Source organism: Eptatretus burgeri, chromosome 1 (genome assembly GCF_056783735.1).
Source record: "Eptatretus burgeri isolate ZD-2024b chromosome 1, Ebu_testis_v1, whole genome shotgun sequence".
Classification (NCBI taxonomy): Eukaryota; Metazoa; Chordata; class Myxini; order Myxiniformes; family Myxinidae; genus Eptatretus; species Eptatretus burgeri.
The window spans coordinates 17912276-17920202 of NC_140961.1; positions in this window are offsets into that span (position 1 = coordinate 17912276).

The following is a 7927-nucleotide window of genomic DNA, read 5'->3' on the forward strand; positions in this document are numbered from 1 at the left end:
GTAGGTGGGACCACGTAGGCGGGTGGGGTCGACATCGTGTGGGCGGAGATGAGGAGGTGGAGTCTGGGCAGCAGGAGGCTGGTCGTGGCGGTGTCGACGAGGCGAGGCGAGAGAGAGGCGGAGAAACTCAAAAAGCAAGAGAAAGATGGAGGGACTGCTCGGACCTTTATAGGATTTGCAGCTCGGGGGGAGTGGCCACCCCAAATCGAAACGTCACCACCTGAATTGGGCGCTCCGATTGGCCCCGACCCCTCACGTGGCCCGCCAGTTTGGGCCAAAAACCCCCTCACTTCGTTTCCGGAAAGGCCATCCCAGACAACGAACATATTTCACCCTGACCCCATGATGACACGAATCGCCTCCACCAAAATTGACACGCGAATCGTCCTGCAAAACCCCCCAGGCCCGCCCGGGCATTCGACCAGGGTCGATCAACGCGCTCGCTCCACGCACGCCAACGTGGCCCGCACTGTACATTCCCTGGCTCGATCACAGCCTCGCTGGCCGTAGAGACGAGAAGACGTTCACCATCTGTGGAGAATCCGCTGCTGCCAGCGAGGACCGAAGGTACATCGCCATGGATAAATCCATGCACGTTTCACGAGCGGCGTACGTGTCTGCTTTCGAGCACATTCCATGCAGTGCGCGTGATTCGGCCATTATGCACGTGGCCAGCGCTCGCGTTCACACGACTCCGCTAACGTGTGTGCGGGGCGAACACCAACATGTGTCGGATATTAAGGTTGAAAAGGAACAAGCCACTTCTACCCGCACACTCGTATCCTGCCAAACATGGCGTGGTTCATCTTTATCGGCCTCCATTCGCGTTTCGTGCAGTGTGGGTGTCGTGCTGGCGATGTTTCCTGTGTTGTGAAAAACACCATTCATGCAGACTCTGAAGAGGTATTCATTCACATGCCTTTTTAATGCAACCGGCAATCCTCCCCAGACCATCGGAAGCTCGAGTCGACAATCCCGCACTACCAAGCACAAATAACTCGCCGCACACGCCGGGTTTAGTGCTCGCCCAGGAACGAGGATCTCTGTGCAGCAGTTCCCTCACTGCGGCGCCGCACGTGCTGATTTACCTCAGGAATAATCAGACGAAAAGAAGAGTGGAGACGAAATGAAAGAGAAAATGATTTAAGCAACCCTAGCTGTGAGATCGTCACAACGCACTCCCTTGTTGTCCCACTAAATAAAAGGAAGGGGACTATCTTCACGTATAAAAATGGAATAACTGTTTTGGGAGACCTATCTGTTGTACGCATGCGGTTCCGAGAACAGCAACACAGTGAATCCATGACTCCCCAGGCCCGACCCAGACGTCTATTGACCTCTGTCTCATAGCCAGCAGAGACATGAATATCACTGCCAAGGTAAGTGAATCTCTCTGTGACCTCAACATCCTCGCCACAAACAGGTACAGACAGGACAGCAGCATCCAAGACGTCATTGAAAGCCTGGATCTTAGTTTTGACCCAGGAAACCCGTAATCCCAGCGGCTCCGTCTCCTCATTCAACACCTCGAGGGCCCCCAAAAGGATATCCAGAGACTCCGCAAAGATGACTGCATCATCTGCGAAATCAAGGTCAAAGATCATGACATTCCCAAACGAGGCACCGCAGCTTGATCTCTCCGACATCCTCCCCAGAATCCAGTCCATACAAGTGCTGAAAAGTGTGGGGGGCAGTACACACCCCTGAAAAACTCCAGTTGCAACTGGAAATAAGTCAGAGATGGTACCGCCACATCTCACAGCACTCTCAGTACCAGAGTAGAGTTCAGACATCAGATCGATCAGTTTTGGTGGCACCCCACGAAGACCAAGAATCCTCCAGAGGGAATCCCGATCCACTGAATCGCACGCTTTACAGAGATCAACATAGGCTGCAAGCAGCCCCTGCTGAAACTCCCATCTGCGTTCGGTGAGGACACGAAGAGCAAGGATACGGTCATTCGTTGACCTATTTGGTGTAAAGTCTGACTGCTCTGGACGCTGGTGCTCAAGCAGATGGTAGCGAACCCGATCAAGAATTATCCGAGCAAAGACCTTGCATCACCCCTCGGTAGTTGTTGCAGTCTTGACGATTACCCTTCCCTTTCCAGAGAGGGAGAACAAGGCCCCTCTTCCAGTCAACTGCAATGATGCCTGTGTTCCAGGAAGAGCAAAGAACTGCATGCAATGACACAAGTGCAGCATTTCCACCAGCGTTGAGAAGTTCTGCATCTTATCCCAGGAGCTTTACCCCATTTCAGCCTGTGTTTCCACAAACGAAGGTGGACCACAGTTGAATGGAGGGTCAGCAATAGGGATTGTAACACCCCTGACATACAACTCAACAGCTGGTGGATCAGCCTGGTGCAGCCGTTCAAAGTAATTGACTCAGTGGGCCTTCACTTCGGACTCCTCTGGAAAGAGCTCACCACCCTCTGTTCTAAATGCAGTACACCAAGGGATGGGCTTGGATGAAAGCAATGCGCGAAATCCCCTGCAAACAGAACAAGAATCACTTGACCACAGGTGATGCTTTACCCACTCACAGATTCCTCGCACATAGGTCTCCTTGTCCACATTAAGTTCACGTACAGTTTTACGCCTCGCTCCCTGAACAGCTCAGCTCTGCCATTCAGCCTGGCCCTGCGACTCTGGTCAATGGTATCCAGTGTCCCTTGAGGGACAAAATTCTTTGCCCTCCGGTGAGTTCCAAGACATCCACCGGCAACATCAAGGTCGGTGCTCTTGAAGGCACTCCACAACTCTTCAGGATCCTCCAAAGCACCCAGACCCCTCAAATCTCCACTCAGCCTGTTCGCAAACTCCTCAGCTACCCTCTCATGCTTGAGCTTGCCAACATCCAGTCTAGGCTGAGATGGTACCATTCTCCTGGATTTAAGGTGAAACGTAAGAGTTGCTACAACAAGCTGATGGTCAGTATTGAGGAACTGTGTACTCTGGTGGACCCTACAGTTCTGGATCATCCTCCAGTGACCATCAACGAGGAGATGATCAATCTCCTTTGCCACACCACCAGCATTGGAATACCAAGTCCAGCGATGAGTTTGTGGGCGCTGAAACCATGAACCGGCCACACAAAGTCCATAACTTCTTGCAAAGTCAAGGAACTTAGTGCTATTCTAGTTCACATCTCCTGACCCAAGGTGACCAACACACACCTCATAACCATCCCTATCTGTTTCAGTCGATGCATTGAAATCCCCCAAGACTGGATGTGTATCTCGTCTGGGGCACTGATCAATCACAGACTCGAGTGTGGCGTAGAATGTGTCCTTCACGGTGAGATCACTCGCCTCAGGTGGAGCAAAAACAGAGACCAGGGAAATGACACCTAAGGAGTGATGAATCTTTAGTCTCATAATATGCTCGTTGACCGGTGTTACCTCAGTTGTCATTGGAGTCAGCTTATTGGACACAGCTACAACAACTCCTTGGGGATGGTAAACATCAGAGCGAGCAGACCAATAGTAGATGTTGATCCCACCACCATGAAAACCCACCATGATATCACCGCAATCCCGTCTTCGAACCTCAGAGAGTGCTGCTAAACCGATGTCCAAACGCTTGAGTTCAGATGATAACAGAGACAGGTGATCATCCTCTCTTAGAGATAGAACATTCTGGGCAACCACATGAAGGGACCACCTCAGGTTATCCCAAGGAGACCGCCGTCTGGTGGACGACACCTCAGCACCACTCCGACACACTCTCCCGCAATCTGACCCAGGGATGTTACCCCGTGGTTTCCCTCCTATCATCAAAGATTGTGGGTCCCGAAGGCTTTGCCCTAATCCCGTCATCCAATGAGCTGCTCTGCGAAGGGAAGCTGCACAGTAGGTACTCCTACGGAGTGGGTTTTCAGATTAATTTTTGTGTTTTGCGGAATTAAGGGTTTGTACGGAGGCGGAAGTGCAAATCCTGCCACCAACATCCTAATAAAAAGTAACCCAACTGCAGGAAGATCTCCGCAGACACAGTCGGGCACGAGATATGAATGGATGGCCGTTGGCTCACAAGGAGCTCCTCCGCCCTTTGACAGGTTTTATTTTCAATCCCGCTGGTTATCCATATCCAAACACCCTCCTCACCAGAAAACTTGGAGGGGGAGACGGTTTCGTCACTGCCAACCCAACCATGGAACAGGTTAGTGCAGGTTTACATGGTATCTGTAGCAAGTCACAGATCTAATCTGACCTGACCTGACAACAATGACGCATCAGACCATGACGGCAAATAGCAGTCGAGTCGCTCGTCTGAAAAACATTGTAATTTCGAATAGCACGTTGAACCTGGGTGTCCATTTTTGGCCACCAACACAACTGCCTCGATCGTTGTTTTGTGTGAACAACACCTTGATGTTCAGCAGGTCCAATGTCAATCAGTCGGGAAGTAAGGGAATTGGGGATAACAACTCGTTCACCACGGAATATAACATCATTGTGAATTGACAACTCGTCACAAATCGGGAAGTACGGTTTAACAGGGTCAGGGACCATTTTGGACTGCTCGGCAAAGGCATGGAGGAGAGTGCAGTCGGTGTGAAGTGAGGTTTCAGGAGATTATGGTGCACAATCATTGCCTTGGCCTGTGGGTTTTCAAAAGTTCTTGGATTTCTTCATTCAATGGAGGATGCTCTTTTGACACCAATATGGCGGCGAAGCGCTTTGTAGGGGCCAACCAAGCGTAGAGCTTGTGAGGGCAGTTGGCTGGATCATCCGCAAGCACCAAGTCCCCAGTGAGTGTTCTTAAGAAGAACCTGGAGAGCGATATTGGCTTCGCGTCAATGTGCCAGATCGAAGGTGGTGGGGCCTGGACTGACATGCGTCATCGTGTTGTCCGCCACTTCAATCTGATGGACATGTTCGTCCCATTCAATTCCTTTGTGAAACAAGGCTTTGCCAAGTTCATCCTTCATGGTACCATTGTGACGCTCCACTACTCCGTCACATTGTGGGTGACATGCTGACGTTCAGAGCTTGTGAATTCCTTGGTGAGAGCAGAGACCCTTGATCCATTTGCTTCTCAATCATCATAATAATAATAATAATAAAACTAACGATTATCCTCATTAATACAAAGACCGGAGACGATGTGGGAACATTTGAGGAAGAACCGAACTCCAGCATCCCAAACGGGTTAAAAAACACAAACAAACAAATACAAACAGGATAGAATAGCTCCACATGGGATTAAATACACCAGATGTGGTTAATAAACAAACCAGATGTGGTTAATAAACCAGCCAGATGTGGTTAATAAACATACCAGATGTGGTTAATAAACAAACCAGATGTGATTAATAAACAAACCAGATGTTAATTAACATACCACATGTGGTTAACAAACAAACACAAACAGGATAGAATAGCTCCACATGGGATTAAATATCCCAGATGTGGTTAATAAACCAACCAGATGTGGTTAATAAACATACCAGATGTGGTTAACAAACACACCAGATGTGGTTAATTAACATACCACATGTGGTTAAAAACAAATACAAACAGGATAGAATAGCTCCTCATGGGATTAAATATCCCAGATGTGGTTAATAAACCAACCAGATGTGGTTAATAAACATACCAGATGTGGTTAACAAACACACCAGATGTGGTTAACAAACAAACACAAACAGGATAGAATAGCTCCACATGGGATTAAACAGAGCAGATGTGGTTAATAAACAAACCATATGTGGTTAATAAACAAACCAGATGTGGTTCATAAACAAACCACATGTGGTTCATAAAGATATCAGATGTGGCTAATAAACAAACCAGATGTGGGTCATAAACACACCAGATGTAGTTAATAAACATACCAGATGTGGTTAACAAACAAACACAAACAGGATAGAATAGCTCCACATGGGATTAAACATACCAGATGTGGTTAATAAACCAACCAGATGTGGTTAACAAACCAGATCTGGATCATAAACACTAGATGTGGTTCATAAACATACCAGATGTGGTTAACAAACCAGATCTGGATCATAAACACTAGATGTGGTTCATAAACATACCAGATGTGGTTAACAAACCAGATCTGGATCATAAACACTAGATGTGGTTCATAAACACACCAGATGTAGTTAATAAACATACCAGATGTGGTTAACAAACAAACACAAACAGGATAGAATAGCTCCACATGGGATTAAACATACCAGATGTGGTTAATAAACCAACCAGATGTGGTTAACAAACAAACCAGATCTGGATCATAAACACTAGATGTGGTTCATAAACATACCAGATGTGGTTAACAAACCAGATCTGGATCATAAACACTAGATGTGGTTCATAAACATACCAGATGTGGTTAACAAACCAGATCTGGATCATAAACACTAGATGTGGTTCATAAACACACCAGATGTAGTTAATAAACATACCAGATGTGGTTAACAAACAAACACAAACAGGATAGAATAGCTCCACATGGGATTAAATACACCAGATGTGGTTAATAAACAAACCAGATGTGGTTAATAAACCAGCCAGATGTGGTTAATAAACCAGCCAGATGTGGTTAATAAACATACCAGATGTGGTTAATAAACAAACCGGATGTTAATTAACATACCACATGTGGTTAACAAACAAACACAAACAGGATAGAATAGCTCCACATGGGATTAAATATCCCAGATGTGGTTAATAAACCAACCAGATGTGGTTAATAAACATACCAGATGTGGTTAACAAACACACCAGATGTGGTTAATTAACATACCACATGTGGTTAAAAACAAATACAAACAGGATAGAATAGCTCCTCATGGGATTAAATATCCCAGATGTGGTTAATAAACCAACCAGATGTGGTTAATAAACATACCAGATGTGGTTAACAAACACACCAGATGTGGTTAACAAACAAACACAAACAGGATAGAATAGCTCCACATGGGATTAAACAGAGCAGATGTGGTTAATAAACAAACCATATGTGGTTAATAAACAAACCAGATGTGGTTCATAAACAAACCACATGTGGTTCATAAAGATATCAGATGTGGCTAATAAACAAACCAGATGTGGGTCATAAACACACCAGATGTAGTTAATAAACATACCAGATGTGGTTAACAAACAAACACAAACAGGATAGAATAGCTCCACATGGGATTAAACATACCAGATGTGGTTAATAAACCAACCAGATGTGGTTAACAAACCAGATCTGGATCATAAACACTAGATGTGGTTCATAAACATACCAGATGTGGTTAACAAACCAGATGTTAATTAACATACCACATGTGGTTAACAAACAAACACAAACAGGATAGAATAGCTCCACATGGGATTAAATATCCCAGATGTGGTTAATAAACCAACCAGATGTGGTTAATAAACATACCAGATGTGGTTAACAAACACACCAGATGTGGTTAATTAACATACCACATGTGGTTAAAAACAAATACAAACAGGATAGAATAGCTCCTCATGGGATTAAATATCCCAGATGTGGTTAATAAACCAACCAGATGTGGTTAATAAACATACCAGATGTGGTTAACAAACACACCAGATGTGGTTAACAAACAAACACAAACAGGATAGAATAGCTCCACATGGGATTAAACAGAGCAGATGTGGTTAATAAACAAACCATATGTGGTTAATAAACAAACCAGATGTGGTTCATAAACAAACCACATGTGGTTCATAAAGATATCAGATGTGGCTAATAAACAAACCAGATGTGGGTCATAAACACACCAGATGTAGTTAATAAACATACCAGATGTGGTTAACAAACAAACACAAACAGGATAGAATAGCTCCACATGGGATTAAACATACCAGATGTGGTTAATAAACCAACCAGATGTGGTTAACAAACCAGATCTGGATCATAAACACTAGATGTAGTTCATAAACATACCAGATGTG